We start from the raw sequence: 13,134 nt of genomic DNA on the forward strand, positions 1-13,134 counted from the left end.
TTCTTTGAAGTTGGATTTTTACTGCAGATATAGAATGCAAAGCATGATCATTTCATTTGACGGAATAGTGTTCAACTGTAATTCATCTTTGAAGCCAATTTACGAAGCAATTGGTTATCAGCAAAGCCCAACAAAAGTAAATTCCAAGACTTTTGTTGAAGGAGTTTTTCTTTGTGAAGCATGCCAGCAAAAAAATGAGGATGGGGGCCATTAATTTTTTGCACATCCTGCAAACAACACTAATTAAACTTGCATTACCTTCAAACCTCTTTGAACCCTATTGAATTTATATTTGAATGGTAGCTGTTGCAACATTGTGTGACAATATTAAAAAAGAGGAAATTTTGGGCATGTGAAAGTTGGAATCCAGGCTGTGGAACTTCAGTTGGGGCTTGTGAGTTTATTTGAGCACTGTTTTGTAAATTTTATTTATTTACAAGTGGCAAAATATAAGAATTCTATGTAAACTTCATTTGTTCCTTGCGGTGTTTAATGATCTTTGTGCATATAAACATTGCAAAGCTGTTTATTAAATGTTATTTGAAATATCTATAAGGCCCTTTCGAATGTACAAGTTAAATACACTTCTTGCTTTTCTAATAATAATTTTTTATGAAGCAAATTTAGATACAGTTGCATTTAAATGATCCACATGTATTTCGTTTTGCAGTGTTTCTTCAAGTCATCACCAAATTTATGCAACAGATTTCTCCCACATCTACCATTAATTTCTATTGTTTTTGTTCTTGTGTAAAACAAAAGAGACAAGGGCAGGGATCTTAGATAGTAAGCAACCAAAATTGCCATTTGCAGACTTAAGACCCATAGTTAGTTCCATGATATCAGGTTTTTTAGCCTAAATAGCAACAGATAAACCTATCCTAATGGTCACCTTTACTCGCAGTCACCTGTTCACAATGGCGATTCTAATCCCTCCCAATTTTCCTATAATTGTATGTAATGGTCACCAGCCCGCTGTAGTTGGTAGCCTGGTGTTTCCTAACCAAACAATAGTTTCCCCCTTTCTTAAGTGGTATATAGAGCATATCTCCATTCAGTCTATGCAAATAGAATTTTTGTTTCATGAGGAAGGCAATGTTTCGATAAAGGGATAGCAGGTGAATTGAAGTACTTGTATTTTTTATCTTGCTTATACATGTAACTCCAGTTACGTTGACCATGTAAAAAGATGTCTTGGTATCAGATTCGAAGGTGAGGCTTTGGTTTGGTGGTTTATGGCACATCCGCACAGATAGATTTTTTAGTGCCCAGGAAAATTGCATATAGTCCATTGCCCAAGGACATGGTAACTGGCCCTAGCTAGTCTGATGGTAGGACTTTAACCTGCATCATTTCAGACATCAGTGCAGGATGCTAGCCACTGTGGCTTATTTATCATTAGAGTAAAGGTTGAAGCAGTTTATTTGCTGGATGGTGGAAAAGATGTCGAGGCAGAAATGGAAGTCACTTTTTGTGCCAGTGTCATGGATAAAGTTAGATGTCTTCATCTATTTGCCTGTGAATTAAAGCTATTTGCGAAGAATAAAGTTCATCACTGAGAAGAGATACGAATTATATCCCTTTTCGTTAGGGTTAGGGGTAATTCAATTTTCATATATGTATAGAAAGGCAGGTAAAGTTTCGGTTCATGGGTCACAACAAATAGCCATATATGGCTTCTTTAATTTTTCATTAATCAGACTTCTCACATAAGTCGACTGTCTTTTGATCTTTGCAACTTGAGCAACTGAATAATACAAATATTGCTTTCGCAGTATGAAGATACTAAGATCAGTTTATATTTTGAAGTTGCAAGTGTTTTCATTTATTGTTGGATTAAAGCTTTCCTTAAGGAATTTCAGCCAAGAATACAGCAAGAGTAGTGACTTTGCCTTCATAATTGATGCAAGCTCATGCAAAAAAAATCTACAACTCCCTATTTACAATTTTGGTATGTTGCAATGCTACAGGATGGATATAATGTGCAGTACAACCATATTATTGGCAGATATTTCAGAAATCATTTAAGGTTTTAAACAATTGAAATTGAAAAAGACAAAAAAATTATGCAAAATCAGTAAAAACTGAAGCAGAAAGTTTGCATACTGTTTATGAAAAGAATACTGCAAAAACAGGTTAATTTTCAAAGTACTGTGGTTCTCATACTGACATTATCCATATACCAATATAGTGAATACAAAATCCCTGACAGTTGCAAAAATAGAAAGACTTTTAAATGGCTTCTTCACAGAGACCAAATTTGTACTTTGACCAGATTTAATTCTTTTAGTGTTATGCACTAGCTGGCAAGAGTTGCTCAAAATAGAAACAGAGTTAAATGAGTTCTGATGAGTTATTGGTCAACAGACTGTGACCAGACTTTATGGAACACACCCTGGCACAAATGGCTTTAGAATTGATTCAGATGATGCCAATCTACTAATAAATATTGCCATAATTACTTTAAAAAATGGAAACAATTGGAATGTCTTTGTAGAAATGCTCAGCAGAAATTCATCAAATTTGACAGAAAGCAGTCTCATAATAAGGGTTTTCAGATTTATATTAATGTGGTAATTGTTAATAAAAATTGTAAATCGTTTAGACAAAAAAAATTCCCACAAAACACTAAACAGAATATGACCAAATTTTACACAAATCATTCAGGCATGAAGAGCTTTTTTTGCATAGATCAATCTGGCATGAAGAACTTTAAGTGTTTACAAATGAGGCCATCATGTTTGGCTACTGTTGCAAAAAATCAAAAAAGACTTAATGGCTTCTGAGAAACCACTAAATAGAGACTTTGATATAAAAAAATCCCACCAGCTTTGGAATCAAGGTCACAGAAAAGTTGTGCAAAGTTATAGTTTGTTCATTTTCTTATATTTCCAAAATCCCTTGATGGATTTTCTTTATATAATGCAGTATCCATTGCAAGTCAGAGTGCTTTGGTTTGGTGTTTTATGGCTTGGCAACACAAGTTGTATAATGATGAAGCAGTTTAGTACAGTGTTTTAACTTAGGACACACCACAGTTCTGTAGTTGACCCAGACTGATCTAGTGGTAGGACTTTAACCGGCACCCTTTCAGTCATGAGTCAAGTGCAATACCTACTGAGCCACTGTGGTTCCTGTCTCCATTAGTTGCTTCTTACAATATGCATGAGAACACATTGGGCCTATTATATTGCCCACAGGAAGTGCTGTTGCTGTGCTATATCAGTAGTTGTCTAAATGCATATTTCATGAAGCTTATTTACCCCATCAGCATAGTTTGGAAGGACTTTATGAGGACTTTCTGATAGAAATTAAGAGAATTTGGTAAAGGAAATTATTTTCATTGTATGTATCTTTGTCTGTCACAACTACCAGTATTAAAGATAGTATTTCCCATAAATTTCTCAGTGCCCGTAGGTCAGTGTTATGTGCAAATCATCTTGTATAATAAAAGTAAACAGGATAACAGCAAACCTTCTGCAAAATTTACATGTCCTCAAAGCTCACTTTAAATTTTTTCACAGTAGGAGATGCATTTTAAAAAAGAATCCTTATGTTTTAACATCCGATACATATAATATTCAGACTGAATAAAAAATATTAGAACCTTGGTTAAAGTGTTCTATATGTTATAGTTGCTAATTTGAGGTTTTAAGACCACAATCCTTCAGCTTAATGTATAGCTTTTCTAAAACAAGATTCTAATAACTTTTTTATTCTGAGTAAACAATAACAAAGAAATTTAAATGACATCTCCACAAAGGGCAAATGCATGTCATACTTGCTAGTGTCATGCATGGTCATCACACGTGTATTTACATAGCATTCTACATTCCTAATTACATCACAGCAAACAACGTTAATCACTGAAGCTGAATCGGAACATTTTAGGCAGTTTCATTTATTTTGGGGCCCTGTGTGGCTGAGTTGTCTAAGGCACTTGCCTTTACAGATCACCGGCATCTTACCTCTGTCAAGTCTCAGTCTTGGCCAACATGGGTATGTGAGAAAGCTTGCCAGTAGCTTCCTGTGGGTCTTAAGTTCATCCTGGGATTTGCCCCGTTTTTTCCTCCACCAGATATACTGGCTGCCATGTATACCCTATCATATGCTAAAAAATTTCATTGAACCCAAAGCATAATTTATTTCTCAATGTACAAGTACATTGTTACTAATTGATAATCATAATTCATTATTTCAAAGTAGGAGAAAAAAATCTTTTGTAAACACTGCCCATTTGGAAAAAAAGCATAGGTAAAAATAGTCCAGATCTCCAACATTACTCCACAGATGGTTGATGTCAGAGCCAATTGCCGCCTATCGAAAAGTCAAAATGCTGCCACCCTAAACACAAGATGGCATTTGGAAACCTATATTTCACCATCATGGATCATGCAAAATGTGACTTGCAGAGGTTAATAGCTCCATTATTTATCTTTATGTAAGGTAATTATTACACACCACCTCTATTTTCTTGTTACACTTTTTTCCAGACCACTTTTGTCATTGACATCAGAATTGTTATTGAAAGTTGGCCCAAAATGAGGGAAGTCATGCATAAGATAAATATTCAAGCTGTTTATCACTGCATATCAAATCTTGGCTCCTAGGTTAAAAAATATAAGCTGGCAAATGTGACCTTGTGTTTGTGGTGGCATAATGAGTTGAACTGGCATCAGCTGAATCGTGTCAAAACAGGGCAATAAGTTTAATAACCCAGTGTCCTATAACAGTCAATTTTTCTGTCAGACAAAATGGTGGAAGGTAAGACTTTAATCCCCATGCTTTTCCGATCTTTATAAAATAATGTTAAAGATTTATTCAGAATTTATGTTTTTTCATTAACATTGGATCAGAATTTTCCTTCTATTCTGTGCTAGTACTACTGTGCAGCCCAGATTTGACTCTCAGTATGTGCCAACATGAAGAGTGTGACATGCCAAGATCTTTGAAAGGATACATATGTTACGGAGGACAGCTGTATTTTGTGTAAAAGTAGTGCACAACAATTTTTGACAGTGCAGCATAACTGTTCCTTTCACATCACGGCAAAAAACATGCTTTCATACAGAAAAGCTTGTTTGTCAAGGTTGGAAACAATTTTTTTCACCAAAGAACAGATGAGTCGGCTGATAATCAGTGATGTCTCTGGCTTTAGATTTCTTCAGAACAACAGGAATTAAAACAGACTAGCTGATTTTGCAACTTATTCTGAATTATTCTGTATCTAAGCAAGTTTTCTAAAGAGTTTAAAGTTCATTGATTAAGGTGATATTCCTATTGAAGAGACAAATATAGTGAATTTATAGTATTCACACACCCTCCCATTTGTTTGTCCCCCACTACTGATTTTAAAAATAAAAACCATCAAGGATATAACAGTTGCATAAAACAGTCATTTCATTCATCAATTTATAATTTCAATCTGATTGCCCATAGGGGCTACCTGACAAAGTAAACTTGTTGGTTTTTCAAAACAAATGAAAGCTCTTGATGTAAACAGACAGAAAGATTGCTCACTGTCCTTTTCTGGTTTGTAAAACAGTTTCAGTACTCTCTTGTCATCTGCATCCAGACTCGCAATGTCTTGTTTTAATATTTCTTTAAAAATAAACAAATAAAAAAGAGGAACTCAAAGACATGTAACTTCAAAGTTTCTAGAATTATTGAGATTATCATAGACAGTGGACTAGGTCATATCTGTCATTTGAAAACATTAGACTCACCCATGCAGATATGGTGACTTTGTTACTAAAGAAACTCCTGTTTTATTCAAAACACCAATCAGTTTACGGTGTTTGGGGCCCCATGGCAACAGTTGTGTTAGAAATTATACATAGTGAATAAAATGAATAAGTTTTGAGCATTTTTTTATATCCTTGCTTTTTTGTTTTTAAAATCAGTAAGAAGGTACAGAACAAACAGAAGGGTGTATTAATACTATAGTCTGGTTTGTAGCTCTTATCTCTACATGTTTCACTATTTACATTGGTCTCAAAAGTATTTTATTATTAATTTAGGTACATTTCAAAGTTTAAAAAAGTTTGTTTGATTATGTATAATAAAATTGATAATTAGATATTCATGTTGGCAAAGTTTAGTTCTTTTAGAAAGTGCAATTTTTGACAGGAACTGCACTGCAGAAAAGAAACTTATTTTGTGTTTGATAATTAGCTGTTATTATAACAAAGAGAAGATTTACAATGAGAAAGTTTAGTCATTGTAAAACTAATTAATTTACAATATATGTTTTGAGGGTATGATTTATGACATCAAATTTACTCATGCACATTTAAATTGCTGTCATCTTGTCAATATGTAAATGTATGTAAAGTAATGATATTACAGACCCCACTTTATTATTACAGTTTGTTTTTTTAAACTGCCAATGATTTACTGCAAAGTTTCATTTGGGATGGTATGAACAATTTTTTTTTGTTTGTTGGGAAAAACACTAAAATTATGCCAACCAAATAATTCTGTTTTTAGAAAATTTAGTCATGCAAGGCTATTGTTCAGTTTATGTAGTTTTAATTTTCTTGCCTCACTAAATAGGTCCATAGTTGGGGCTCCAAAAGTGTATGACTGCAGGATAACCAGCATAGTAACCAGAAACAAAAAGAAATGAACAAACAAGAAGGATTCACTGGAACAGAATTAAAATCAACCAGCTGCATCATTAAAGAATAAAACAAAGTGAAGTCTTAGGACATAAACAGTACTATTACTGAAAATAGGAATTTAAGTTTAACCTAATATTTCTTTGATTAAACTTATTAGTTTCAGGTATTTGGAAAATTTAGCAAACTTACTAAAATAATTTAGTTGTCTGTGAAGTAAATTTATTATGTAGCAGAATGGTGAATATTTAGCTCTACTGACTATAGACTAAAGAGCTAATGGGATTTCTTGTTGGTCTCCAACACCTGTAATCCATACATCCATTACCGCTAGTTTATTATTGCTACTTTTAAACTCCTTGGAGGATTCCATGAAACTTTGCAAATGCTTTCATCCCATTTTATACTAATTGAAAATGGTGTAGTTTGGACATCCAGTATGGCTGCCACATTGGCCATCTTAAGAATGTTATTGATTCTCATCCTGAATATCAGCATGTGATTTCCACTAGAAGACTTTTTATGGTGTTTTAGTTAGTTCTGTACAAAAATGGTGCCATTGTAACTCCCTATATGGCCACAAAAGAACCTGTTTTAAAATTTAAATTATTGCTACACCAGTTGAACAGAATATCATATCAACATGGGGTTTTCACCAGGAGATTTTTTGTAATGGCCAGATTGAAACTGGTGCCATTTAGAGATCCAATACAACAGCCACAGTAGCCATCTTGAAAATCTTATTTGCTGCTCCTCAGTGGATGATCCTATCAACATGTGGGTTTTCACTTAAAGACTTTATATCATGCCTGAAATGAAAATGGTGTTGATCTGATGTCCAGTATAGCAGCCATCTTGAAAATATTTGTATCACTACACTTTCTGAATAGAACATCTTATCAGCATGAAGTTTCTATTAGAACACTTGTGATATCTAAATGGTCCTAAATATATTTGTGTCAATCTGACAAAAAATTGCCACTTTGGAAATCATCGTGTAGATCTTGTCACTTCTCCTTCAGAATGGAAAGTTATGTTGACATGGTGCTTTCACTGGCAGCTTCTTATAATGTTTAATTGTTCCAAATGAAAATGGTGCTGTTGTGTTACATCCAGTCCCCACAGCAGCTACTTTGAAGGTGTTGTTATTGCTACTTCACTGAGATGGAATCATTCAACATGACTTGAACACTACTTACTATGATGCCTAAATGAATATGGTGTCAGTCAGACATCCTTTTTGACTCATCTTGAAAATCATTTTATTGCTCAAAGCCATATAAACGTGATATCAAGTTGCTTCTAAATTATCATGGAGAAGATCTTGGAAATGTTGGGGAAATGCAGTTGATATAAAAAAAATAATCTGCTTTATATGTGTTACCTTTATTCTACAGTATTTTAACCTCTTTATGTTTAATATTTTATTTTGTTGTTCCTTATGTTTACCAGTACATTTATTTGGAAGGGTTTATCTTCTTAAATTGTTTTGGTTTTTACTTTTACATTTTTCTAACATTACCTGTTGTTGACACCATAAAGCTATTGTTATGTTTGGGTGATGTAAAACAATACTACATACATGCATACTAAACTATAAAATGGTGGTGTTTAAGCTCCAGTTTGGTAACCATCTTGAAAATCTTGTTGCTACTCCCCATACATGGATTTTAATATTGACATGGGGTTTTCACCAAAAGACATATTATGGTATCAACTTTCAAATAAAACTGGTGCTGATCTGACATCCAATATACCAGCTGTCAACTCCTTAATGAACAATCACTTTGATATGTGCTTTCTGCCAGAAGACTCCTTATGATATTTAGTTGGTTTTTAATGAAAATGCTGATGATCTAACCCTGTGTATGTCTGCCATGGTGGCCATTTTAAAGATCTTATTATCCTCACCTCATGGATGGGTGGTCATGTCAGCATAAAGTTTTCACCAAAAGACAATGTTTAGTTGGTCTTAAATTGCTGCCAATCATACATCCAGTATAGTTGCCACAGCACTGAATTTAAAATTCTTGTTTTTGCTCATAAATATGAGATGGCTTTGACTCTCAACAGTTGAAAAGAAGAAATGGTCTTGCCTTGCATCATGGAATTCTTTTTAGCCATTAGAGCATAAAGTCCCTCAAGGGACCCTTGTTCAGGGGTGAAATTTGCAAATCATTGTGCAGATAAAATGGCCATCTCCCAAACGCTTCTGATCGATCATGTTTGCACATGGCTTTTGGCAATTTCTTATTAGCTTTTCTGCTGTTAGACCTGAAGAACTTATGTGACGGGCTGTTGTCCATCATTTATCCATTACTCCTAAACTATTTGGAGCATTACCATAAAAACTTTACACTCATATTGCACCATGATCTAGTTGGTCTTAAATGAAAATGGTGCTGCTCATTCATCCAATATGGTTACTACAGTACACATCTTGAAAATATTGATACCACACAGTGGATGGTTATATCAAGATGGGGTTTCCACTAAAAGACTTTATATGATTTCTAGCTTTTCCCAAATGAAAATGGTGCTGCCTGGACAGTCAGTATGGCCACCACAAAGGCCAGTTTGAAAATCTTGCTATTGATACACCAATAGAATGGGTGCTCATATCAGCATTGGGTTTTCATGAGGAGACTTCCGATGATGTCTTGATGGTCCTAAAGGAAAATGTTGCCAGTCTGATACCCAATATGGCGGCCATGGTAGCCAATATGGCCACCATGGTAGCTATGTGGAAAATATTGTTACTCCTCCTGAACAGAAATTCCTAGCCACATGGTGTTTTCACCAGAAGACTTCTCATGATGCTTAGTTGGTTCTGAATGCAAATGGTGCCACCCAGATGTCCAGTATGTCTATCACAGTAGCTAGCTTTCAAATCTTGTTATAGTTAATCCACTTGAATGGATGGTCAGATCAACATTGGGTTTTCATTAAAAGACTTTCTATGATGTCTAGCTGGTCCTGAATGTAAATGGTGCTATTCTTAAGCACATAATGACTGCCACCATGAAAGTCTTGTTATTGCTACTCTTTCTCAATGGATATTCATATCAACATGTTGTTTTCACCATACAAATTGTGATATGCAGTGAGTCCTGAATGGAAGAGGTGCCAGTATGGCCTAAAATAGTGTCACCATGGCAGCCATCTTTAAAATCTTGTTGCCATTTAGGTTTTCACAAAAGACTTTCTTATGGTGTATAGTTGATCCTGATTGAAAAGGATCAAGATCTGAAATCCAGTTTGGCCACCATGGTTGCCATCTTGAAAATATTGTTATTTTGTTACAACACCCCCCAGAATTAATAGCAATATTGACATAGGGTTTTGACCAGTACATTTCTTACAATATCTAGTTCTTAAATTAAATAATTGCCTCACAGACAACCAAAATGGCTGCCACAATGAACATATCTAAATCTTGTCACTAATTCAAACATATCAAAATCTTTTCACTAATTCTTCTGAATAGATGGTCTTGTTGCATGAGATTTATCATAAATGAAAATGGTGGCCATTATAAATCCAATATGGCTACCACAGGGATCAGTTCTTATCATTGAAGAATATCAAAGAAGGTTTCAACACTCCACAGTTAAAAAGAAGTGGTAAAATCTTGAATTTTTGGAAATTCTTTTAAAACAGTAGTGTCAGTCCCTTCAGGGGACTCCATTTTTAATGTGACAGAAAAGTGCCCATGACTACTGAAGATCCCATTCTTATAGAATATAAACTGGCATTGATGATCAAGTAACAGTTTTGAAGATCTTGACCAAAAAAAATGAAGTAAAGGCATTATCATAAGCAAGAATATACAAGATGAGGCTTCACCCATGAATATCACATGCTGTTTTATGTTCACTGACAATTTCTGTGAGTAGGACCGTATTAGAGAAGTACAAGATGAGGCTTCACCTAGTTGAATATTACACGCTGTTTTGTGTTCATTGACAATTAGTGTGAGTGTTACCTAATTAGAGGAATATAAGATTTCAAGAAATATTACAAGTACATACAACTTTTATTATAATTGCAATGTTTCTTCTTTGTGTATGTAATTAAAATTACAAACAATTGAGCTGTATGTCAAAGACAAAAACAAATTACTATTCCTTAAATGACAGTAAATCATGAGGATGGTTGACACCTGGTTAAAGATATTTCAGTTATCATGGGTATTAATTGTCAGCTGTTTTTAATGTAATGGAGAACCATTGTAAGTTCAGAAAGTTTTTGCAAGATTGGGCTCATATTTATTATCGGCTGATGAAAAACACAGATTGAAATCACCAAACAAATATTTGCCGGATATTAAAAGATTAACTAGAGATGTTTGAAGTTTGGACAGGAGAAAACAAGCACAGACCGTTAAAAGACCCAAACAACTTGGTTGGACTGTCAGGAGAGTTTTATATGCATTATTTTTTCAATGCAATTGCCCAGTGCTTCAGGTACCTATGCCTAATTCTGCTAGTGTCACTGGACATTTGTAAGCCCCAAAAGTTTGCCAGAAGTTGTGGAGCACTACTGAATTGACCATCCATGCACTTATTCTCAGTGTATCCATTTGCTCCATGACAATGCACAGGCACATAAATCCATTGTCTCGACAGACTTCTGAAAGGAGCACAGCATCCAACCCTTGCCACATCCTCCATACAGCTATGATTTAATGCCAATTGATGTTTAGCTGAATTCCATTGTCATAGAGGAGCAGATGTTTTGAATGCATCTTTGCCATTGGAAGTGCAGTTTTCCAGTGTATGAACAATGTACCAAAAAGTAAATACAAAAGGGCATTTAGTAATTGGATAACTAGACTGAGAAAGTGTGTAGATGTGCATAGGGAATACTTGGAGGGGATGCACTGGTATAATATTAAGAAAGAATTTTGTTGTACAATGCATTAATATTAAGAACTTTATAAATACCCCTGTAATATAGCCACATGGATAGGTGTAAAGGCTGGTTATGGGTAATTTGTTTCAGTTTATTACAAAGTGCATACTGAAGCTGGTTTGAGACTAATTTGCAAAATTGTTGAAAGGTGACATTGCATCTATCTGATCAGTGATATAATTTTAGGCTCTGTTCACATGGGAACATTTTTAAAATTTGGCAAAAGCTAACTTTGTCACTTAAACTTTAATATCAGATTACATATTTTCAACACAAGTAATAGCCTGAAAACATGCAAAATGAAACTTGACAGTTATATGTGGGGGTGGTTGTCAGTGGTATGAATCATTACTTAATCACTTGAAACTTAACTTTTTGATTGTACACATTACTGAAGCATTGAAAAAAAGAAAAAGACAAAACAAGAAAATTATGAGAGACCATATAGTACATTTTCTGTTTCCTTATTTAAATTTTACACTCTTTCATATTGACTCTTAGTAATTTTCATCTGTTAAAAGCAGTTTTAAATTGGTAACTAAACCTTTTTCCACACTCATTTTTAGTCAGTTTTATTCTTTTTGATCATGTAATGCTTGTTTTCATTCTTTTTTTCAAAATATAAGCCTGGCTTTTGAAGTATGACAACTTTAGTCATTGATATTAATATATTTGAATTAGCATTATTATTCTTAATTATAACTAATCTAAAATTGAAGTAAATTAGTTGTTTTTCCAAAAGAAAATATTTATTATGCCATTGCTGAAACATTGCGTGAAAGAAATGCATGAAGTGTGCAAAGATTATGAATTATAACCAACTGTTTGATGATTTATATACATATACAGTATTTATTCACAATAACTTTAGTTATCCACCATTGACTACTACTAAGCTGTGTGGATCCATTGCACTTGGGCTAAGGAAGAACCTTGTCTATTTCAGTAACAAAAGGCCAAGGTCACAATGAAATGAACTACAAACATTTTTAAAACCTACCTAAAATAGCATGTTTGTGATTCGTATGTCAAAATATGAAATTTAAAAGCATTTTTATCCCGTAGAGGATTCATAGACTTAATTGGTTTCTTTAAAAAAAAGAGAAGCAAATATCCATGTTCAACACTTAAGTCCACAGTATACTATCATCCAGCTGATGATGCAAATGACCAGTCATGTGACCATATTACTGATGACATAACTGTCACAGTGGGATCATAGCAGCTACCATGCTTGATATTTTTTAACAGTTGACTAATGAAATAGTTACATTATTTAGGCATTGCTGGGTAATGTAACCTAGCAAAATGGACGTAATACACAAGTTCAGCAGGTATAATGTCTTTTAGTACCTGGATTTTCAACCAATGGAAATATATGAAGTATAATAGTATACAATAATAATTAATCACTTTGACCCTGAACCTTAAATCAGAATGTATTATAAACAAGCACCTCAAGCTCTCTTCATTTTGAGTAGTTCAACTGAATTTTAACAAGTCAAGAACAGCGCAAAATGTGAGATGATTCCATACACAAGACTTTTGCACCTTTAGTTTTTGTGAACACCAGAAGTTGATGTATACTAACCTATTAAAG

General features: G+C 34.1%; 1 protein-coding gene across 2 annotated transcripts in view; it reads left to right on the plus strand.

Moving 5' to 3' along the window:
• The window catches only part of LOC149796131 (inhibitor of growth protein 3-like), a 52,770-nt gene that overhangs the window by 5,068 nt on the left and 34,568 nt on the right, over positions 1–13,134 (plus strand). The window lies entirely within an intron of this gene.

This window comes from Sinohyriopsis cumingii, chromosome 7 (genome assembly GCF_028554795.1).
Source record: "Sinohyriopsis cumingii isolate HCF-2022 chromosome 7, ASM2855479v2, whole genome shotgun sequence".
Classification (NCBI taxonomy): domain Eukaryota; kingdom Metazoa; phylum Mollusca; class Bivalvia; order Unionida; family Unionidae; genus Sinohyriopsis; species Sinohyriopsis cumingii.